Genomic DNA, 25,684 nt, shown 5'->3' on the forward strand with positions numbered 1-25,684 from the left:
GAGATCTTAACAGGGCTAGCCCTAAAGACGGTTTTCCACTTCCACACATCGACATTCTGGTCGACAACACAGCAAATCATGCCTTACTCTCGTTTATGGACGGGTATGCAGGCTACAATCGGATTCCCATGGAAGAGGATGACATGTAGAAAATAACCTTCATCACTCAGTGGGGGTACATATTGCTACACAATTATGCCGTTCAGACTGAAGAACGTGGGGGCTACTTATTAGAGAACAACCGAGAACAGCCAGAACCATCATGAGTGATATGATTCACAGGGAAATCGAGGTATATGTTGACGACATGATCGTTAAATTGAAAGAGCGACATGAACATACAACAGTGCTTCAAAAAAATTTCAACGGATTCAGGCAATACAATATGAGGCTCAATCCTAAAAAATGCTCATTCAGGGTAACGTCAGGCAAGTTGCTCGGGTATGTCATCAGCTCTTAGGGCATCGAGGCTGATCCTTCCAAAATCAAGGCCATTCTAGACATGAAACCGCCAACGAATGAAAAACAAAATTTGGGGGTTCCTTGGGAAATTGCAATACATCAGCAGATTCATATCAAAACTCACCATGATTTGTGAGCCAATATTTCGAAAAATCCGCAAGAGTGAGCCTAAGGTATGGGACGTAAACTGTTAGAATGCACTTGACACCATCAAAGGCTATCTTTCAAATCCACCAGTGTTGAAGCCAGCAATACCGGGCACCTCGCTCAGCTTTATCTTACAACAACAGACTCAGCAGTTAGGGCCATGCTTGCCCAAGAGATCGAAGGCAAAGAAAACGCCGTGTACTATTTAAGCAAGAAGAAACTCGAGTACGAAACCAGAAATACTCAAATTGAAAGGCTCAGTATCGCCTTGGTTTGGGCCACAAAGAAATTCAGACATTACATGCTCTCCCATACAGTGCACGTAATTTTCAAAGCAGATCCTCTCAAGTTCCTATTCGAAAAACCAGCTCTCAATGGAAGGTTGTCCATATGGTTGGTTATGCTAGCTGAATTTTATCTAAAGGGAATCCCTCAAAAATCAATCAAGGGTTTAGCGGTCTCTGGTTTCCTAGCCGACTCTCCTATCGAGGCAGAAGAGGAGAATTACGACCTACCAGATTAGCAGATTCTAATGACAAGCGACGACAGCTGGTCGCTGCACTTTGACGGTGCTTCCAATCAATGCGGATGCGGTGTCGGGGTAATCCTAATAGCTCCTGACGGCACTCATACTCCAATTTCAGCAAAACTACAATTCAATGTCACGAACAATGCGGCCGAATATGAAGCATGCATTATGGGCCTTGAAATCGCCATAGCATTGGGTGTCCAGAAACTTCGAGTGCACGGGGACTCTTCCCTAATCATCAACCGAATTTCCGGCAAATGGAAGGTTAGAAGCGAAAGTCTGGCCCTTTATCAGTCCTATCTCGAAAATCTATCCGAGCAAGTGGAATGTAACACCCTAATAATTCCTTGCTTTTATAAAATCATTTCCCAACTTAAAATAAAGGAATTACTAAAGTATTACCGCCACCGTAATAACGGTTAAGGCTATTACTTGAATTACGCAGCGGAATTTAATATCAACTAACTTTTCAAAACACAAATAAATAAATTATCGAGGCCTCCTACAAATTGGAACCATAATGGCCCAAAAACCAAAGTATTAAAAGTTCAACGAATTCAAAACATAATTAAAGTATGAATAGAATAGTTTTAAAGTACGAAAAACATGCAACTCTCTCAATCATCCCAAGCCACATGATTTCGATCGCACTTCGATCTACCAACCTGCTATATTATTCTACTCCCCAACAATGCACGTGCAAATGATGGATCATCATAGGGTCATTAAGGCAAAGGCCATGACCAAAAGACACAAAGCACGTAGTAAGAAAAAGCTGAGTACTTACAAGAATAGAGTGAAACAAAACTATAAGCATGCATCACTCACTAAGTACTAATCAACATGCAAAATTCATTTAATAAATAACAAGTAAATCATGAATACAAGACTCGACACTTGACTCGACTCTTGACTCACAATTTAATTAGAATAAGTTTCGAACGGGGCAAAAGAAGATTCCATAAAGGAAGGGTGATGGGAGCCAACCATACACAAAATAATAAATAATAATATCGGGCCATACTGATATCTTCATATTTTATAGTGTTTTTACCCCCGTCCCTTAGTACTTTTTGATCTTAAATGAGCTCTTCGGAGCGATTTTTAGTACTAATGTGCTCCTTGTAGTGTGTTTGTAGTTTCAGGTTCATCATTGTAGCATTAGCATATTTTTGTGCATTTCCTACTCATTTGAATCAATACAAGAGATTATGTACTTTCGAGAGCACACACATTGAGTTGGAAGAGTTTTCGAGCAAAGCGGATAGTGAAAGAAGTAGAAAACCGACACTCGTCTACTATTTTGATCATAACTTACGTTCTACAACTCCAAATTAAGTGATTCCAATTGGGTTGGATTCAAGACTTCAATTGCTTTCCAACGAGTGGTCACTCGCCTAATTTTGACGAATAACGAAGGAGATATGGCATTTTAAAGATACAGGATCGTGCAGTTTGTACGCGCGCCCGGCGGGCGAATGGCTGCCCGACGGGCGAACGTCTGCCCGACGGGTGGGAGCTTCCCGACCGGGCGCGTGCCGATGATTTCTAGAATGTCTCCCTCCGCCCGGCGGGCAGACCTGCGCCCGAAGGGCGGGTTACGAGCTGGTCGCCCGACGGGCAGAAGGCTGCCCGACCGGGCGACGACAACCCAAGGCCCTTTTTTCCTTGGTTTTCTTCCGGTTTTTCCTTATGTTTATGGGCAAACTATAAATATAACCCTTAGTTATTTTAGTTGGACACCTTATTTTCTAGTATTAGACCCTTAGTTTATTTTCCTTAGTTTAAATTCTCTCTAGATTTATGCAAACACTTAGTTTTCAATTTCAATAAAAATTCAAGCTTTCTATTTCTCTTGTTTTTCAATTAAGGTATTGTTCTTTATTTCAATTCTTTGTTTAGCTTTAATTATATTTTCAATCATGCTAATTGCTTTGTTTATTGTTAATATTCTTGAGTAATTTAATTTCTAGGGTTTGAGGATCCATGAATAATATAAAGGGATATTGAATAATTGTGATTGTTGGCATTGTAATTAATTCCTATTGATTGGTTTATTTCACTATACAATTAGATTTGCGCAGGTTTAATTGTGGTAGTTATGCAATATCAAATTAAGATTCGAGAGATGCAATTTGATGTTTAGGCTTGTGTCAATAGGTGGAATTAGAGTTAATACGTAGCGAGAGCCCGTTAATTCTAAGTCTATGATTAGTATCGATTCGAGAGAGCATGCTAGTCTAATTAATTAATTTGTTGATTATCGTGATTGTTAATTGTCCTGGATTATTATTTGTTGGTGAACCTATACCCTAGATTCCTTAATATATTGATTCATTCTTGTTTAATTATCGTTCGTAGTCTTAGCATATAAACCACCAACCAACTCTTGTTCCCAATAGTCTAGTTTAATTAATTGATAGTAGAAAGAACGCCTGTTTCCCTGTGGATTCGATCCTGACTTCCCTTGCTACCTAGCTAGTGGAATTAGGTTATTTTTTATTAGGTGATACGACTTTAGCCTGTCAAATTTTGGCGCCGTTGCCGGGGAAACGGTTTTATTTTCTGTTATTAATTGTTATTTCTAGATTATTGTTTGTTACTTTACTTCTCAAGGAACTCTCGTTCCTTGAGACCAGATCTCACGACTGTTTTCTAGTTTTTGCTTGTTTATGCCCATGACTGTCCATACCAGCGATCTGACTTCGTTCATCCTGAACCTGAACGGACCTTTCGTAGACGGCGTAGATTCGTTGAACAGTTGAGGGACTATTCTGACTCTGAATCCGACTATTTGATCAGCAATCTATTCCATACGGATTCAGAGATGGGTGACCAAGCACCACCACCACCACCCCCACTTGTGCCAAGGCTTACAGACTATTCTAAACCAAGTCTGTCTATGCTTCCCAAAGCAATCATGCCTTCTATTGCGGTCGAGAATTTCAAGATCGAACCCCAGCTGATAAACATGATCGAGAGACACCAATTCGGTGGGGAAAAGGGTGAAGATCCTAACCTCCATATTCAGTCTTTCATTCAGTATTGTGCCACCATTAAGCAGAAGAATTTAACACCGGAGCAGAATATGGAGATACTCTTTCCATTTTCATTGAGTGGGAAGGAAAAGCTATGGTTTAACAGTCTCAACCGCGCAGCTATGAAAATCACCGATTGGAATTCCTTGGCCCTTGCGTTCTATGTTAAATATTTCCCACCTGAGAAGACAGCTCGTCTGAGGGGTCAGATATTAGGTATCTCTCAACAAGCAGATGAGAGTTTGTTCGAGGTTTGGGAGAGATTCAAGGACTTGCAAAGAGAGTGCCCGCACCATGGTTTGGATGACTGGTTCCTGGTTCAGCAATTCTATAATGGTCTGGGTAATGAGTCTAGGTGTCTTTTGGATTCAGCTGCCAGTGGGAGATTTATGCAACTGGAGGTGCCTAGAGCTTTAGAGGTGATTGAGGAGATGGCTATCCATAGTGCCCAATATGGGAATCCTAGAGGTTTTGCCGACCGGGGTGTTAAGCATGAGATGAATTCTATTGAACAGCTTACTGCTCAGCTAACTGCCCTACATCACAAGCTAGATAATATACAGATCGCATCTTCCCAATCCACCCAACATGCTAGTGTCACTGCAATGAGTGCCCAATCTGCCAATCTTTGTAATAGTTGTGGGATGCAAGGCCATTATGCACATGAATGCAGGAGCTCTATTGAACAATGCAATGCATTCCAGTCCTACAAGCAGAACAATCCGTACTCCAACTCTTACAATGAGGGGTATAAAAACAACCCCCTACTATCATATAGGAGTACCAATGTCCAGAACCCCCATCAGACTCAACACCCTCCACCACCACAACAACATCACCCTCCACCACCACAACAACATTACCAACCACCACCACAACAGTCATACCAACCGCGGAGTAACTACAACCCGCAGCCTAGTGGACCACCTGGCTTTCCTCCACAACCTCAACCCACACAGCTTGATCCCATGCTTGTAGAGATGAGGAATATGATGTTGGAATTGCAGAGGTCTCTGAGCGAAAAGGATGCCAAAATCGATGCCCTCACTGCTCATAACAAGATCATGGATAAACAGTTGGCACAAATGGCTACTACTCTTGCTGAGAGACCCCAAGGTCAACTCCCTTCAAAGCCCGTGCACAGAGAATCTGTAAATGCTGTCACCTTGCGGAGTGGATATGAGTATGATGGGCCGCCTATGACTATTAAAGAAGATGTTGAAGTACCTGTCAGTGGTGCTGTGCCAGTAGAAAGTGAGAAAGTAGTCAAGGAGAAGGAGGCTAGCATAAGGGTTGAGAAGAAAGTTGAGATACAAGTTCCACCTATCAAACTTCCCTTCCCTCACCGTCAGCTAAAGAACAAGCTAGACAAGCAGTTTGGTAAGTTCTTAGAAGTGGTAAAGAATCTGAAGGTAACGGTCCCTTTCACTGAATTAATTACTCAAGTACCTGCATATGCTAAATACATGAAAGACATCTTGACTAGGAAGAGAGCATTTAGTGAGGTGGAGACTGTTGCATTTACTGAAGAGTGCAGTGCCTTACTACAAAGTAAGTCTCCACCCAAGTTGAAGGACCCCACGAGTTTCTCTATTCCGTGTAACATTTGCAATCTTTTTATTGACAAAGCCTTATGTGATTTAGGTGCCAGTGTTAGTGTCATGCCCCTATCTGTCTGTACTAAATTGAACATGGGTGATTTAAAAGTTACCAATATAACTCTGCAAATGGCTGATCGGTCTGTGAAGTACCCCTTAGGTGTTCTAGAAGATGTGCCTGTTAGGGTAGGTAAATTTTTTTATTCCTGTTGACTTTGTGGTGTTGGACATGGAAGAGGACAGGCAGATTCCTATTATTTTAGGTCGACCATTCCTACACACTGCGGGAACAATCATTGATGTCAAGAATGGCAAGCTCACTTTAAATGTGGGGGATGACAAAGTTACATTCAATTTAACCCATGTTGCTAAGAGTCCTATGATAGAGGAGCCATGTTGTGGTGTCAATGTGTCTAATGATTATTTCAATGATGGATTGACTCATTCTAACTCAAACAACTCTTTGGAGAAAGCACGTGTTTCAAATTGCTTTGCAGGTGGAGGTAGCCGGAGTATCAATTCTTTAGCATGGGTTCGGAAGGAGGCGTGATTTGATAATGTTGTGGCCCAAAAGGCCAAAAATTCTGTCAACGGTGGGCACCATATTCATGATCGGGGTCGTGATCTGTCACTTCCCGCACCACATAGCTCATCCAAGGCATTTGAATTGACACCAGATGGCATCATCTTTGGTGCCCCCATTCGATGAGTTGCCGTGGCTCTCATCCCCTTCTTTTCGTTGTCTGTGCATAAACTAAGATTGTGTAATGGGGACATTGCATCAATCTAATCGGGGGATGAATACTTCACTATCCATTTATTGCTTTCCGTAGTGTACTTTATTGCTTTCGATAGTTTAGTTTTATTTCGTGTGTTTTGTAGTTTATTCTTTGCTTTAGAGTGGTGAGGAGAGGGTAATTTTACTGTTTTGGGTGTTTGATGATGTACAGGTGTTAGCTCCTAAGCGCGAGAAGTTAGAAAACATCGTAAGGAGCAAGTTCACAAATGGCCCGACGGGCGAAAGCCGCCCGACCGGGCGCGTGCGGAAATTTTAACCAAGCGTCCCCCTTCGCCCGACAGGCGGACCTGTGCCCGTCGGGCGGCCCACGAGCTGCTGGCCCGTCGGGCGGGCATTGGCCCGGCGGGCGAGAGGAGAAAAGGCTGATTTAAACACGGGATTCACTCCCATTATTTCACTTCTCCTTTCAATCATCTCCTTTTTGAGCCAATGAGGACATTGTCTGATTTAGCTTGGGGGGTGTTTCACTCACTTGTACATTTTAGGTATGTTTTCTTATTATTTTTGCATTTACTTATTTTGGTGTGTTTATTTTTGTGTGTGTTTATTTTGGTGTGTTTATTGCTTTCTAGAGTAGTTCATTGCTTTGAAAAAAAAATACAAAAATACGTTCCGATGAATACAAAATCATGCTTCCCTGTGCCCCTTGATCGAAAGTTGTTTTGATTCTTGGTATTTGATAATGAGCAATGTAGATGTGTTAGACATGATTTGATATCCGATTGATTTGATGCCTTAACTTGAGTCAACTCTGACCAACTATTTGTGGACTTGGTGCTTGGCTAGTTGACTTGGTTAGGAATGTGTGATAGCTTCCTGGTGTGTCGTTGATTTTGAGTATTGGTTTGCAACGGTTAGTAGTGTTTTATGACTCATATACATGCACATTGTGGAGGACGAATGCATTTTTCTATTTAGGTAGCCTTCAGATGAAATTAGATACATTTGTTCCCTCCTTTTCTACCCATGTTGTTGCTTGTGCCCTTTATTCGGTGAGTAGCCACATTACAAGCCCGTGAAAACTCCATTGGTTACTAGTCCTAAGCCTAGCTTGGGGGAGCTAATAGTAGTGAGGTGAGCGAGTTGTAGTGTGCTACATTTTGAGCACAAAGTGAGTGTTGAAAAAGGAGTTCTTCTTGCCATGTGTATTGTTTGAAAAAAATAATAATGAAGAAGTGAAAGAGGTGAGAAGAATAGAAAATGTGAAGGTTTCCAAAAGAAAAAAAGAAAAAAAAAAGAGAGATTGAAAAATAAAGAAAAGAAAAAAAATCTATTACTCTCAGAAAAACTTCAAAGTGTTGTTTCAATCAAGTTTTGCAAATTCATATCCTCATGAGTGATTGATTATAATTGTGAAAAGGCAAGAAAGTATGGTGTTGGTGTTTGTTGTTTCATCATGTGTTGAGTGGGAGAGTTGTGGTCAATATATTGGTTGATCATGGTTGTATTTAGGATTTATGCTCCCCAAAGCCAAGGCTTTAAGCTCACATTTTATCCAAACTTACCGCACCCTTACCTAAGCCTAACATTACAAGCTTTGAAGACCTTCTGACCTTTGTGCATAGAGTCGTACTTATGTGAAAATAGTTGTTTATCAATGCAACTTATGACATGACACATTCCGAGTCGACTATTAGGTTGAGTGTATGTTTTTCTAGACACACGAGTGTTGTGAGTTTGGGAGGGCATTGTTCACTTATATGTTGGGAGGAGAGCGAACGGGTACATCTTTTATCCGCCACATAAATGAGTGACGAGTGTGTGAGCACTAGTCTTGAATTCCATTGTGCATTTGTGGTTCACTTTGCGTGACGATTGTTAAGGTGGATTAGCGGTTGGATGGATTTGATTGGTTGACATTGATGCATGCTTGTTGGATTTTACCTTGAATCGTATCCATTGTTTTAAGATGTGTTTGGGGTGAAGTTGATTTATGTATTCATCGATGATTTCTTTGCTTAGGGACAAGCAAAGATCTAGCTTGGGGGAGTTTGATATGTTCATATTTTATAGTGTTTTTACCCCCGTCCCTTAGTACTTTTTGATCTCAAATGAGCTCTTCGGAGCGACTTTTAGTACTAATGTACTCCTTGTAGTGTGTTTGTAGTTTCAAGTTCATCATTGTAGGAATTAGCATATTTTTGTGCATTTCCTACTCATTTGAATCAATACAAGAGATTATGTACTTTCGAGAGCACACACATTGAGTTGGAAGAGTTTTCGAGCAAAGCGGATAGTGAAAGAAGTAAAAAACCGACACTCGTCTACTCTTTTGATCATAACGTACATTCTACAACTCCAAATGAAGTGATTCCAATTGGGTTGGATTCAATACTTCAATAGCTTTCCAACGAGTGGTAACTCGCCTAATTCTAAAGAATAACGAAGGAGATATGGCATTTTAAAGATAGAGGATCGTGCAGTTTGTACGCGCGCCCGGCGGGCGAATGGCTGCCTGACGGGCGAAAGTCTGCCCGACGGGCGGGAGATGCCCGACCGGGCGCGTGCCGATGATTTCCAGAATGTCTCCCTCCGCCCGGCGGGCAGACCTACGCCCGACGGCGGGTTTCGAGCTGGTCGCCCGACGGGCGAAAGGCTGCCCGACCGGGCGACGACAACCCAAGGCCCTTTTTTCCGCGGTTTTCTTCCGGTTTTTCCTTATGTTTATGGGCAAACTATAAATATAGCCCTTAGTTATTTTAGTTGGACACCTTATTTTCTAGTATTAGACCCTTAGTTTATTTTCCTTAGTTTAAATTCTCTCTAGATTTATGCAAACACTTAGTTTTCAATTTCAATAAAAATTCAAGCTTTCTATTTCTCTTGTTTTTCAATTAAGGTATTGTTCTTTATTTCAATTCTTTGTTTAGCTTTAATTATGTTTTCAATCATGCTAATTGCTTTGTTTATTGTTAATATGCTTGAGTAATTTAATTTCTAGGGTTTGGGGATCCATGAATAATATAAAGGGATATTGAATAATTGTGATTGTTGGCATTGTAATTAATTCCTATTGATTGGTTTATTTCACTATACAATTAGATTTGCGCAGGTTTAATTGTGGTAGTTATGCAATATCAAATTAAGATTCGAGAGATGCAATTTGATGTTTAGGCTTGTGTCAATGGGTGGAATTAGAGTTAATATGTAGCGAGAGCCCGTTAATTCTAAGTCTATGATTAGTATCGATTCAAGAGAGCATGCTAGTCTAATTAATTACTTTGTTGATTATCGTGATTGTTCATTGTCCTAGATTATTATTTGTTGGTGAACCTATGCCCTAGATTCCTTAATATATTGATTCATTCTTGTTTAATTATTGTTCGTAGTCTTAGCATATAAACCACCAACCAACTCTTGTTCCCAATAGTCTAGTTTAATTAATTGATAGTAGAAAGAACGCCTGTTTCCCTGTGGATTCGATCCTGACTTCCCTTGCTACCTAGCTAGTGGACTTGGGTTATTTTTTATTAGGTGATACGACTTTAGCCTGTCACATACCGAGTGTCGGGCCGTACCGACGGAATTCCTGCGCATAATATGAATGAAACAACGTCTTGTATCATTAGTAGGAGATCAAGATTTCCGACAAGTCTCCCCCCATTGTTCATACTCAAGGTATATACGTTCCAAGAGTTTTAAAGCTTTTTCTGGTTGCACTTTACGTTTATTAATATTTTATTAAAGACGAACTCAAGACTCAATAAACATACCCACATACAATTAATAAACAACAACCAAAACCATCTTATTTTAATGCTTTAGGACTTGTGATCAACAAAGCAAGACACTGTGAAATTACTACCAGGTTCCTTCTCACAAAAGTGAGATTCCACATCATGCCTATTAACATGAGGGTTGTGCCTTGCACGAAAATTCCTAATTCATTTCATATAATATTCCCAACTGAACCCTACATGTGCGGTGGCTTACGTGAGCGAACCCTTCACATGTGGTAAGAATAAGTAGTACAACGTGGTACGAATAATTGGCTCAAAAGTATGCTAGACATCCCGTACAATAGCATAATAATAAGGAATCCACCCCTTGCATGTGAAAACAAACCATACATGCATAAATATTGAACAACATGATTGATAATGAAATTCATACTCATACTAATCCCAACATGCTTGTTCAACCAATAATTCAATAAATCCAACATAATAATTCACATGATCGTCACCAAGATAAACATGAATCCACATAATATAATTCACATCAACAACAATCATGTAATTCTCTTGACAAATGGTGTGGTCGCCCTAGACTTGACGTACCTTGAATACCTAAGCGTAGGGGCCACTTTGCAATAACGAGCACTCACTTAGAAATCACCTCATATCATCAAAATAATGAAACTTAAATTATTTCCATGTTCATTAAATTTCAAGCAACTTTATAAAATCTTAAACCTTGTTTAAACTTTAGAATTCAATCGTTCTTTAATAAAATAATCGTCTCAATTTGCAAAACTAATCCCTAATATGAAAACATACTTTTTCCACCCTTAAAATCAATAAAAATCAACACTTTAAACCTTTTTATAAATCTGAAAATATAATTGATTATCTTAATTAAAATCATCACCTAATTATGCTAACCAATTGACTCATTAGTTCTAGGTTAAAACCCTAACTTTAAAAACCCAATAAAACCAATTTAACATCATAAAAATCAATTCTTTATTAAATAAACGAATCTGAAAATTCATGCTTTAATAATTAAAACAAGCCTAATGAATCAAAACACATAAATCCTTAAAATACGTTGTTCATAACCGATTCCCAGCATTTTAATTATTCAAAACCATAATAATAATATAATTTAAAATACGGAATTGAAATAGAATAGGTAAGGAAGAAGAGAATTATACCAATCCGGCCTATAGCACGGAACAACCACGAATTAATGTGATTGGGCGAAAAAAGATTGAGCAACAACGAACAAAACACACACACACAACACTCGACGTGTGTGCGCGCGGCAGGGGAACGAAGCAAGGCACAACAGCGCTGGGTGCTGGGCGCTGTGTGCGAGGAAGGGACGAGAGAGCGCTGGGCGCGGGGGTGAGCGCGCTGGGCGAGAGGGGCAGAAGTAAGGCAGAGCGAAGGGAGTGGGAGTGTGGGCGTGCGGCTGGGCGAGGGAAGGCAATACCACACAACAACAACAACAACACGCACACAAGGGGGAAGGGGTGCCGTGCTGTGCAAGGGGCATGAGCAGCAGCGGGCACTCGTGTGCGGGACGAGGGCCGGACGAGCAAGGAAGAGAGAGGAAGAGTGAGGGGAAAGTAAGAGAGAAAAGGTTTTATGACAATAAGGGGGATCATTTAATGAGAGGAGTCCTATTTATAGGCTCCCTAATTCTAATGGGCTAGGCTTAGGAAATTAGTATTGGGCTTAGGGAATTAAATGATTGGGCTAGCCTAGAGCTTTGAATTAAATTCTTTTGATTGGGCTCGTTTAATAAAACGAGTTGGACTTTTCATTTAAAAGCCAAACCTTTTTAAAATTACTTGCGACCCATTAAATTCGTTTCGTAATTAATTAAAATAATAAATATTCTAATTAATTAAAATATATTTAAATAATATTTAAATGCGAAATAAATTCTAAAAAACGTAAAATGCTTCATAAATATAATAAAATATATTTATAAATATTATAATAATACGAGGTATTACATGGAAGAGCTTCGTTACACATACCTACCCAGAGAAGAGAATTAGTTTGCCGATGCACTGGTGAAACTAGAATCAATGATCAACATTCCAAATGGCATGGCTGAAATGCCACTTACAATTGAAACCCGTTGATGAGGCTTTTTCCGTGTCGTTGAATCGGAATCAACCTATCAAACAATGTTTATAAACCACCTAATCTACCAACTATATTGACTATAGTGGCAAGCTAGGGATCGTCCCAAGAGAATGGATATATTTGAGTTTTCAATCTAATGCGTTCACAAGCTCGTTCGAATGGAAAAAGTATGTAAGTATGTATGAATCTATGAATCTATGAAAATCAAAGAAAAGTAAATGAATAATCTAGGGAATCGGGGATCGGTTTGAGTTCATTAGGGAAAACGAGATGCAATGCAAGCATGATAATGTAAGAATATGCAATTAAGGAAGAAACCAACAATTATGGTTCGGCACCCCTCTCGGTTAGCGAACCTTGCCAATTCTAACTCTAATGATACGCTTTCGCGTCACCTAAGAATTAGGATGGGAATCTAAATCAACTATAGCCACTTCGAATTCATTCATAGACTCTCAATTTCTTGACAAATCTACGAAGAACTCTCCAATTATAATGACAAGCATAGTATTTGCAACTACTAAACCAATCAAACATGGAAATCCAAAATTGCAAGTCACAATTTAATCATATCACCAATTCTACAAATCAACTCTACATCCCTAATTAATCCCCAAACTTCACCCCTATTCTCTAGACTATGACTACTGAATTAGCATGATCAATATCAAGATTAAACTAAAACTAATCCTAATCATGAAACTAATTGCAACAATGAAACTAATTGAATCAACAAAATTCAAAAAATTCAAATATCAAAATTGAGGGAAAAATCAACAAAATTCAAAATATGAAACTAATTCTAAAATTCAACATTGAAATCAAAGCTTGAACGAAATTAAAGAAGCAATTAAAGAATGAAAGAACAAATTAAAGAGAAGAGTAATAATTATACCTTGAATTATTGAAATTGCATCAAAATTGAAGAACAAGAAAATTGAAGAACTAAACTCAAATTAAAGAGAAGAAAATCTGGAATTTATGTTTGAATTATCTAAGAAATTGAAAGTTTAAGCTAAGAATCCTAATTCTATCCTCTAATCTATGCTCTAATCTCTAACTTCTCTCTAAAATCTAAAGCTAATTATAATTATGAAATTCTACCTCTTCGAAACAATGCAGCGATTTCGTTTTTAAACATCACTTCCGCGTAGCCGTGCGCACGCACAAGGGTCCCTGCGCCCACACAGCTTCCCATGAGTTCGGGTGACAAAATAGAGCATCTACTGAAGTCGTGTGCGCTCGAGTAACAGAGTGGGCTCGCACAAACAAGGCTGTGCGCCCACACATCAAGCTATGCGCTTGCACAACCCCTGCACTCGTGCACAACTGCTGTTGTTCTTGCGTGTTTCTTCTGATCGTGTTGGAGTGGTTGTTTGCTGTTCTGCAGTGGTTGCAGTTCTGCCTTGCTACTGCTCTTGAGTTGCTGCTGCCAAGGAGCTTCAAGGCTCGTGTTGGAGAGCCCACGAGGCTGCTGCAAGGCTGATGCACAACAGCTATGGACTGTTGTTGTTGTGCGTGTGTGCACTGGAGCTGATGTTGTTGTTCGTGTGTGCACTGCAGTGGCTGCAACTGCTGCTCTTGTATCCTTGTTGCTGGTCTTCACACACACACACAAGGCTCGTGGGCAGCAACCACGCTTGCCTCGCTGCACATTTACAAAGTGTCGTATAGCATTCGTAAATTGTAAAGCACTTTATTAAAATCGAAAATCATATTATTAATTCATTTAACAATTTTACAAATCGTAAAACATATTACTCGTCGACAAGCATAATGACACATTATTTAACACGTTAATACTCAAAACGACCCTTACGCAATGAGAATGCGCACAAAAGGCACGTTTAGAGCAAAAACGACTAAAATATGCGCAAGACGAGAAAATGTTACGATTAATGCATAAATGCGATAAACGAACTAAAAACAATAAAACTAAGAAAAAATAATAATTAAATGCTAATAAAATGAACAAAAATCCTAAGCTAAGAGCGACATAAATGTCGCTCATCAAACTCCCCCAAGCTAAACCTTTGCTTGTCCTCAAGCAAAGCTAGAATGAGAAACGGGAAGGAGAATGAGCTTATTTATTCAAAATCAAAATTACGTAAATAAGAACTCCAAGAATGAACACTAACTAACTTTTGTAGGAATTACGGTTGCATTTAAGCACATGCAACAAGCTCTTTAAACCCCACAATCGCTCATGAGGGCGAGTGGGATCTCGCAAGGGTTTCCAAAGAGTTCAACCCATAACTCTTCCAAAAATTTGCCAAGGCAAGACCTTAAAAGGAAAACAAACCAAAAACAAGCAAAGAAAAGCGAAAAAGGAAAACAAAACAAAACTACCAAAAATATTCAAGAGCCGGGCTTTTATTATGGAACGAGCACAAAAGGATGAAAATATTCCTAAATCGATAAACGAATGCACGCTAATCAATGTCCTAAGTCGAGTGAAAGATTCAAGTGTGAAACATAGAGAACTAAGGATTTGCACTTATCTATTCCCCTTCAACCGCTCTTACAGCGTCAAATCTCTAGGTCCTATTCACCCTCAAAGATCGCTTCTCGTGACGCCGCGAAGGCGTCGGTATAGACAAGAATTACAAGAGAGGAAAGAAGGCTACTCGACATCTTGGCATGACAATCCCGCTCCATAAATTTGACCAATTCCTCCCTCCACCGACAATGACTCAACTCAAAAGGGTCAAGAGGGCTTTTATGGTGAAAGGTTAGGCTAGGGGTAAGGGTGCGGAATAAATTTGGACTTTGGAGCTCAATCCTAAAGTGAAGCACAAAATGAACTCAAATCAAGCAACAAGATCAAAACCAAATCATTCCACTTATTTTGGGACTCCCCCAAGCTTATTCAACAAATAAAACCAAACTAAACTTCGTTTTGCACTTTTCTTGTTTCATTTTCTCATTTTTTTGTGTTTCAAGTGAAACTTTTCTCTTTGCCTCGTTTTTTCTCTATTTTTGGCTTTTTCTAAGCTTTATGCTTTTGCTTTTGCCTTTTATTCAATATATACAACAAATTTCCCAAAGCTTTCCTTTCAAACCAACATCCATCATTACTCAACATTTTGCATATTTAATCAAAACCCTAAAGCACAATAACAATAAGCTTCACTATCACTTCCAAGGGTGAAAAATAAAACAAAGGCTAATCGGCTTGTAATGAGCTTATAAGAAATGAAGGGAAAAGGCTCAAATGGATAGCAAGGGGGAAAATGCAAACAAAAATATGAGAGAAAAATAAAAATAATGTCCTAATCTAAAAAGGAAAATAGTCACCGAAAGAAATGCCTCTATCGTCCCCTAAATTAGTTCGGTCGCGGTTTCGGGAAGGAAAAAGTCAAATTCAGGATATAGGAAAGTCAATGCCAAGGATCCATGCCACTCAATATTTGTGTTTGAGAATTGGGCTAGAAAGAACAAGATCCTCACAAATGGGTAGCAAATACTATCCTCTCCGGCTTCAAGTCACTAGAGAGACCATTTTACCATAAACCAAGGGTTTAAAACTCATGCTATCCAAAGTTCTAACCGACTACCTTTACACCTAAATCCTAGACTCGAACCAAGACATTCAAAACCGTGCATACCTCTACCAATTAGGAATAAAAGCATTCTAGCCTACAAGTTTCAATTTTATTATGCCCGAATCAAGAATAAATCCTAAAAACTAGAAAAACTTGCCTTGACTAAGATCGAAAAGGAAAAAGAAAGAAAAAGAAATGAAAAAGAAAATAAGGAAAAGAAAGGAAATAAAAAGAAAAAGAAAATCAATGAAACTAATCAAGAAATATGTACAAAATCACCAAATATTCACAAAATCACGCAATCCATAATATGGAGATCATAGTAGCAATCCATACAATAAAATCTCCCCCCAAGATTGAATTAGGCCATGTCCTCAAGGCCTAAAACGAAACAAGGAGGGGCACAACTACCCATCCAACCAATGCCCCACATGAATAATGCCCGATCACAAAGAATGCAAGTGAGTGAGAAGGATATTACCGGTAATGACGTGGGAGCAAGTCCCGCAAAGAACCGTAATAACGAACGAACTCACCAAAAAGAATAACCGGGCATAGCAAAGGTCGATGCAAAGATTTCCATATCAAGAAAGCTTGAGGCACAAAAACTCAAAAATCAAGAAAAATTAGTATACAAGGGCCAAATGGCCAAGACCACGGGTTGCCTCCCGAGAAGCGCTCCTTTTACGTTATTAGCTTGACAACCTTTACCTCTAGTAAGTACCCCGACAATGATCGCAATAGTTTGTCAAATGCAATGGCAAACATATCTAAGAACATCAAGTAGGCAAGAGTCGAATGAGAAGCAAGCACAAAGTAAAATGCAACTCTATGCCTATGAGGGATGGGGTGCCAAGAGTAAGAAAAATCAAAAGGAAAAGTAAGAAAATAAGAAGAAGAATCAAAAGGAGAAAGAGAAAAAGGATAAAGAGAAGACTCATGCTCCTCAACGAACTCTTTTTGGGTTGCAAGGGAACTTATCTCCTCAATATTGTTTGAAAATGGCATTTGGGGATGAATGGAGAGGGGAGAATCCTCAAGTGGTGGGGCTTAAAGAAAACAAGGAAGAGAGATGGGAAAGGAAGGATAAATCTTGAGTTTCTTGAGTCGGAAAGGGGTATGAGGGAAGGGAGTGGGAACAAAAGTGTCACAAACAACTTCACTCACATTGCTAGTTATTAGAGAACAAAGATGAAACATCTAATGACTCGTGTCCGAATGTGTTGCAATGGTGGAAGGATAATAAGAAAAGATATCCTATGCTTGCTAAGATAGCTCGAGATGTTCTTGTTATTCCAGTATCTACTGTTGCTTCGGAGTCTGCTTTAAGTACGGGAGGACGTGTTCTTGATATGTTTCGTACTTCTTTGATTACAAGAATGATGGAGGCTTTTATTTGTGGACAAGATTGACTACGAACTTCTCATGATCCACTTATCATAGAAGAGAGTTTACTAGATATGGAGAAATCGGAAAAATGTTAGTTTAATACTTTCATGTTAATATCATTATAATATTGAGGATTTTTTTAAAGTATATACTCTTATAATTTTTGTTTGTTTCTTTAATTTGATATTGCAGGTATGGATGACTTGACGTTGGAGCAACCGATGATTATCATAGATGAGACGATTGATGATGAAGAAAATGACTAAAATTGTGATGCATTAGATTCAAGAATTAGTTTAGTCGTATTTATATTTTGAAGAGTACTTTTAAAGTTTAGACGTTATTTTATTTTGGGTGGAGTATGTCAAATAATTGTTTCTTTACGTATTGTGGTATTGGATTTTGGGTACTAATAGTTATTTTACTATGAATATATGATTACTTGGAGAAAAATAAAATAACTTATTTACAAGGTATTGAGAATTATTTTTGTATAAATTGAATTCGCATTATCCGTTCCGATCCGGTTAAACCGGATACTCGTAAAACCGGATATCCGGTTAAACCGGGTCGGATTCGGATTATGATTTTTGCGATCTGAAAAACTGGATATCTGATCCGGTTTTGCTCACCCCTAGTTAGAATAGTGTCTTGGGTGCGTTGGGGTGTTTGTGCCCCTTTTTTATTTCTTGCTTGAGTTTAACGTAGTGCTTTCATTTGTTTCCCTTTCTGTATTTACTTTGTTTGACTCGGAATGCGAGTATTATTTTTCAATTTCAATAAAAGTATTACCTTTGATTTAATAATTTCGTAGACTTACATAATTTTGCAAATTATTTGGACCGAATCCATTCCCAGGATTGCTTACGTATCCGCCCTAAGTAATACTTCCTCCTATTCTTTATTGTTGCAACATACCCCTTCTACACGATATTTAAGAAAGTGGTATTTGAGTGGGGCCACAACCACTTTAGTCACATTACTTACTTCATCTTAGGTGTAAAATTGTAACTTTGGGTAAAATATGTTTTCATTTTAGGTGTGTTGCAACTATTGTGACATTTCCATTTTAGGGAAATGTTGCAACTATATAGAAATGGAGGAAGTATTAGTTTAGAATCAGTTCGTGCGTAGTTCTAGATAGAGAATAATTTGAAATAAGCTTGAGTTAGCGTTATTTGCGTTAAACTTAGCTGAAAACCATTACACGAAATAAAACCAGAATTTTGCGTACATACCCTCTAGGTGCTCGGAGTTTTTTCTGTAATGTGCAGAAAAAAGTTCAAGGCACTAAAGTTGGGGCGCTAGAATTTTCTAGCGCTCTTCAGGTCAGCGCCAGAAATTTCTAGCGCTGCACATATTAGCGCTAGAAATTTCTGGCGCACAGGGAATTTATGCGCATTAACTCGTACTGTTTTTTCGTGTACTTAATTGCAATTTTTAGTCGTGCACTATAGGATTTAAGACTTGAATTAAGTATGCTTTGCAAAGATTTTTGGAACTTGAGTGTGAAATGCTCAATTGTCCGTTTTTGAGTTTTCTATTTGTAGCTTAAGACAATTGTGGACAGAATTTGTAGGTGTAAAGTATGGCTTTGTTTATGTAGGTGTTGGGGAAGCATATCATTGTTGGCTTCCAATTCCTCTATGTTTGTTTCGCATATCTGTGGAATAATACTTTTGGTTCTCTTTTGTTTCTTTGTTTGGGTAGTTCCGTACTTGAGAGGGGTACGGGTGGAGGTTTGTGGCTATGTTTGGGGTAAAAGGTTGTGATCTTAAGTCTTTCGGGTAACTGAGTGAGCTTTTGTATGGGTCTAGGGTGGACCCCTTATTATTATTATTTTTGTTCGCAAAGCTTCCTTTATTAGCATTTTCTGACCAAATTGGGTGGACTAGAAAGTTTTTTTGTTTTATTGAAAGAAAATGTAGTAAACAGAGAAAAGGAAAAGTATGTCTAAACTAGAGTTTCACAGGTAATAGCTTATGGGATTTATTGAAAGCAAACTTAAAATAGGCCTAGGCTACAGCTATCCTAATTTTGAGTCTCAGAGTAGACCCGAGGTTCTGGCTCAGGTGCAGGTCCAGTGGTGGAGAATTTGGGCCCTTCTCTAGTAGTCATTTCGAACTTAATTCCCCTTGCGTTGGTCCATGTAATGGTTCTGCTCCATCCGTTCTTGATTTCTACAGCAGTACTAGGTAACAGAGTGATTAACTGGACCGGATCGAAGCTCTCATCTTGTAAGGCCAAGGTGGTCATGTCGGGTTGATCCTTGAATGGCCTCAGTTCACTGAAATGTCATCACAAGTTCTGCTCCTCTATGGATATCTTGTCTTCAGGTCCCTCGAGGACGAGGTAAAGTGCCTCACCCAAGAGGTCGCAGTCGTGGAAAATCTCAAAACCGGGTTTTCGAATACCGTCTTTGATGAGCGGTTTAGGGAAATTGTAGCAAGGGTAGTCTTCACCCTCTCGTACGAACATACCGTTCGGAGTCATCTGGTATGGTTGCAGGATAGGTCTTTTGAGCTCGCGTCTGTTTTCCGATATTATCCTTTCCATGCGCATTTGGCTCTTGCGTAGGGTGGCTTCTCCATTTTCCGGTTGATAACCCAAACCAAAGAGGGGAGAAAATATAGGTAAAGGGAGATAAGTCATGTCTTTCTCTCTTATGCCTAGCGGCATCCTGGGGAAGTAGCCTTGGAATAGCATCATTTTTGGTATGGTTTATGATGCTCGGGGATCCAAGAATGTCGGATCGTATGCTTCGATTGCTTGGACGGTTTCTTCCATTTCAAAGTCGTATAAATCTTCTCCTTTGCCGGTGACTTCAGTCATTGAGCAACTGACATCGAGTGGTGGGGCATGGATGACCATTGTCGCTCTGTTATGGTTGAGTTTAACCATCTGATGCAGAGTATATGCTACTCCTCCCAAGTCAAGGAGCCAAGGGCGTCCTTGTAATCCCCCGTAAATTTATAAAGTTTATTAATATATTTTAACGTATCGTTATTTATATTTGAATGAAATTTATAAATTTTATTAATATATATATATATATATATATATTTATTTATTTATTTATTTAATGTATATTTAATTTTATTAAATGTATTCTAAGTATTTCAATGATTTATGCAAATCAAATCATTATTAGAATCATATTTAAAAAGGATTTGTAAAATAGAAATACTTTTGGATTTGGAAAATACTTTTAAATTAGTTTGAAATCAAACGCTTTTGAAATTGGAAAAGGGATCCTAATACTAACCCCAATTAGATTCCTAAGCCCATAAAATACGTAAACCCCAAAAATAACCACACAATTATTTTCTCTCTCCTACCCTCACTCACCAAACTCACGTTTAATATCCTCTCCCTTTCACATCATTCTTCATCTCCCTGTTTTTCATCTTTTCTCTTGGTGTCTCACAGCAGTACCCCTGACTTCCGCCCTTCACCACCGCGGCCTACCTCCGGCGTGCTGCGCAGCCACCAACCACGTCGTTCTTCACCGTCGCAACTCCCTCCTTCTTCACGTCGTTCGTCTTCCGCCTCCTCTTCGTTTTTCTTTTCGTGCTTTGCTTCCCCATCTCACATTGATGTAGACGCACCTCCGTCGACCAACCGCCACCGACCGCCGGCACTGTCCCCCTCCGTCGTCCGGTCAGTTCTTCCTTCCCTTCCCTTTCTTTTTTTCTTTTTCGTTTTTCTTCATCTCCTCCTCACTCGCTGCTTTGTGTATTCGAACCACCAGCCACCTTCGGTCACCCTGCTGCGCCACCACCCAGCGCCGCCCTACCGCCGTGGCCTTGCCGCGCCGCTGCACCAACCTCCGGCAGCCCTTTCTCTCTTCTCCTTATGGTTAACTTCTTAAACCTAAGCTAATTTAATGTTTTAATTATGTTTTATTAATTTAATTTATGTTTCTTGAATTAAATTTATAGCTTTTATGATTTAATTATGAATTTCAGATTATATGTTTTGTATAATTAAATTATTAATTTTCAGATTATATAATTGAATTGAAATAAGAATTTTAATAATTTAAAGCATGAATTTTAAGGTTTTAATGGTTTTAAGTCATGGTAGGATGAATATGAATTATTAAAATTATGGTTTTTACGTTCTTGGCATGTCAAATTGGCATTGGCGAAGTTTTAAACGAGTTTATATTGCTGGAAATTTAAAGTATGATGTTTGCGAAGAGTTTTCAACGAATTTCAATCACTAATTCAATAATTATGATGCTAGAAAACCAAATATTCAAGTTTTGATATTAGGGAAAGTTCTAAATATGTTTAGGATGCATTTAGAATGCTTTGTTATGGTTGCCAATGATTAGACATTGATTGGGATTATTTGTTGGTTGTTTTAGGCGGAGAATTCTCTTTAGGCGATATTTCAAAGTGTTAAAGTGGCCTATTAGTTGTTTATACAAGGTACGTACATACCTGTGTGCTTCGAATGCGTGCTATTTGTTGAAACCATGTTGAAATTGTTGATGAACTTGGTTATGTTGAGATTGTTGATGAACTTGGTTATGTTGATATTGTTGATGAACTTGGTCAGGTTGAAATTGCATGTTTAATACTATTGGATGGACATATTGAACCTATATTGCGTTATGAGAATTATAACATGTTAGTATGGATGATTGATGCAAACATGTTGGTTGGGAACACTAGATTAATCTATATATGTTGGTTTGGATCGATCGATCGATCGTTGTTCCTTTTTAGATTTTCACTACATTATGAGGGTTGTGGACCTTGTTTAGTAAGTTGAAACCTTATACCCATATACAGGGGTTGATCATGGTTAAAGGAAAGGTTGGATTAATTGGAATGAGTCTTGATTGATGCCTTTATGATCACTTACTTAATTCCAAGATAAAAACATGTTGTGAACAAATGTGGATTGTATGCCTTATGTGATTGGTGAGTCATAACAGAGTCTCAATTTGTAAATCATGTAAAGTGAAACTGAGTAGCAATAGCTTTAGACTGTGCACGTCTAAAGTGAAACTGAGTAGCAATAGCTTTAGACTGTGCACGTCTAAGGTGACGGACAAACAGGAGTTGGGGTTCATGGTGGTAGCCCATGGCGTTTTCTGGGACCGGATTGATCACCGTGTTCTATTTTTATTCAAACTTTCCTCGATATCGCAGGTCACTGAGGTTACGGAGTCGCGCCTGTACCTCGTCTTCCTTAGTGAAGACTTCTGGACGGACAACTCGGTCCATTGTCTATTCAACCAAAATAATATTATTGTTATAAGTCTAGCCTAGTCTAGCCAAGTATGGTCGTCAAATTATCATGTTTTGTCTGCCCTTATTTATGTTCATTAGTATCATGTTAGGGTTGTTCGTTTAATAGTATCATGTTAGGATTATTATTGTTTTAGTATGTAGTACTCAGCTTTGCTGATTACATGCTTTGTTTGTGTGTGTTGATCATGGCTATGCCTTATTGATACTGTGATGAGCCATCTTTGGTGAGCATTCTCTAAGGATCAATAAGCGTTGCCCATCTACAGGTTTGAAGATGATGCATCATGGGGATCGGGATTAGAGAGTTTGTATTTAGATTTGTTTTGTTAAATGATTTGGTTTGTTAATTTGGACTTGAAATTTGTCGTATTGTTCGTATTTCCTCATTTCCGTTAATTGGTTTTTGGAACTTAATATGTAATCGATTATTTATAAACCTAAAAGTTAGTTTTATGTTTTCCGCTGCAAAATTCTGAATAAGCCGTTACGTTTTCACACGGGCGATAATACTTTGATAATTCTCTGTAGTTATATTTATAAAAAGGGTTATTTTAGAAAAAGGGAATTGTCGGGGTGTTACAAAGTGGTATCAGAGCTATAGGTTTTATTGACTTTTCGTGTCTACTTTTTAAATTTTTAGGTGCCTAAATTAGCTAGTTTCCTAAAACGAATTTCCTAGGATTGAGCTCCTACTCACTATATCATTCAAAAATGCGTACTTTTTTTGGGGGACCAAATTCATTTTATTTTGTTTGAAAGTATATTAATATTTCTTATTTAAGTTCGAAATTAACTTATTTATTCGAAACTTTTCGTTTATGTGAATTAAGTACGTTTTTCTTTCTTTTCGAAATTAAATTAAATATATTCGGGAAAAAATAAAATCTTATTCCTTAAGTATATTTATTCGTTTAATATTTATTCGTTTAATAAATATTTATTCGTTTATTATTTATTCGTTTAATAAAAAAAAATTATTAATCGTCTTGTTTATTCCTTAAGTGTTTCAATGTTTTACTTATTTCGATTTATTACGAGAGATGGGTAATATAATAAAGGGCATATAGGATAGAATTATATGTGCATTAGTAGTTAATTGCTAGCATTAGCTGTTAATTGCTATGTTAACGTGTTAAATGTTTAAGTGTTGCAATTATATGAGCATAATAAAAATTGTTTGCTTCCACCAAACATATTGTGTTATCGAACTTTGATTATGATTTGATTGGGAATTCATTAGTGAGACCTGAAATTGTTTATTTCAGGAATAAAATATTTTTTTCCAAGTACACCAACATAGGATCTCTCGAGAAAGATCGATATAGAGACCACTGATATTTTTGTCAAGAAAGTGGTGTTCAGATGTGAATAGCTTGCTAGGATTCAAGAGCAATCCAATTGTACTAAGTGATCATGGGAATGAAATGGATTATGAGTCTGACATTAATAGTTACACCATCTTTGAACGCACAATGCGTCATATATTAAGAATAGGAGACCCTGATAGGGATGAGGAAGCCCTTCGTGAGTTTGACCGTGCTAGAGGGCATACTAGAGTTGATATTTATAATGTAGTGATACTAAGCCATAGGAGGATGACCTCAGTCTCAGAGACTACGAAGATCCACAAGACAGAGAAAACTAGCTTAATATTTTAATACCAAGAATGAGGATGAATTTAAACACGAGCCCTTTTACTCCAGAAATCTATAAAGAATCAAAGAACAAGATTGATAATGTTTCCCTCTAAGATTGTTTCATTATTTATTTATGTTGGGAATAATGTGGGACAAGTCGTCCAACGGCAGTTTAAATTCAGTGCATAGCGCTTTTATTTTATTTTGGGACAAGTACGTTATTATGGTTTAGAAGTTGTTATTAATATTCCTTTGAGGAATAAAAGTCTCTTTTGAGGAATACAAGTTTCTTTTGAGGAATTAAAGTTAAATATTTAATTATCCAAGTGGTCAATGATTTAGTTTGGGCACGCGAAGAGGAATAATTTCTTTTATTATTATTATTATTATTATTATTTGTGGTGATTGAATTTGATTTGTTTTCCCTCGATCGGATGTCCTTTATGTGAATGTTGTTCACGAATGATCTAGGAGGATTATTTTGCAATGATTATTGCACCTTCGTAAATGATTTTATGTGAATATTGTTTATTGAGGCGATCTCTATGGTCAAATCAAATATTGCTTGATATAGAATGACGTGTAAGTGGTGTTTAGAACCTAAGATAGAGTATATTAATTTCAGGTCGTGTTATAGAATGGCCAACAATAATGACCTAGTTGTTGCTATTCGCCTCTTGGCGGAAAAGCTGATCCATGGAGAACTGAGCGTCCCGATTCTGCTGGGGACATATTTAAGAGACTAACCAAAGTTGGGCAAACTGATCCTACATTTTTTTTAGAGAACTGGGTTAGAGAGTTTGAGAAATCGGTTGGGGTTGTGAACTGTCCTGAGAATATGAGAGTGGGTCAAGTTGTTCTGTACTTGAAAAATGAAGTTGATTTATGGTGGAGAGATAATAGAGTTAGGCTTAATGCTGCTGAGAGATTCAATTAGGATTCATTTGTTATTGCCTTAAGGGAAAAGTTTTACCCTACCTTTTATGAGAAAGCAAAAAGCTTAGGAATTCATAAACCTTAGTATGGGGAGCATGACCATCGTTGAATACTATAGAAAATTTATAGCATGACCACCTTAGGATTAGGTGGGGAAACCTTTACATCTTTAGATATTGTGTATGGGAGAGCTGTCCATATTATGGCCTGCAGTCCAGAAGGGACAAGATAAATGTTCTAGTTGGGGAGAAAAGAAAAGACTTTAGTACTGGGGAAGACCGAGGGAATTTCAATAGGAATAGGAATGGGAATGGAAACGGGAATTTTCAAGGAAGGAACCATCAGGGGCACAACGATAAGAACCAATATGAGAGAGTATATCACTGTAAGATGTGCAGTAATAATCACCCTAGTAGGAATTGCAAGGGAAACTTAATGACCTGTATTATTGTCAGAAAAAGGCGCATAGGGAGTATGAGTGCTTCACTAAGCAGAAAAAGGAACAAAATAACAAT

General features: G+C 38.3%; 1 non-coding gene across 1 annotated transcript; it reads right to left on the bottom strand.

The window, feature by feature from the left end:
* Nucleotides 1–4,370: 4,370 nt before the first annotated feature.
* Nucleotides 4,371–4,477, bottom strand: LOC130460234 (small nucleolar RNA R71). The gene has a single exon (XR_008920170.1). It is a non-coding gene; the product is annotated as a small nucleolar RNA R71 (small nucleolar RNA).
* Nucleotides 4,478–25,684: the final 21,207 nt, after the last annotated feature.

This window comes from Spinacia oleracea, chromosome 4, assembly GCF_020520425.1.
Source record: "Spinacia oleracea cultivar Varoflay chromosome 4, BTI_SOV_V1, whole genome shotgun sequence".
Lineage (NCBI taxonomy): Eukaryota > Viridiplantae > Streptophyta > Magnoliopsida > Caryophyllales > Amaranthaceae > Spinacia > Spinacia oleracea.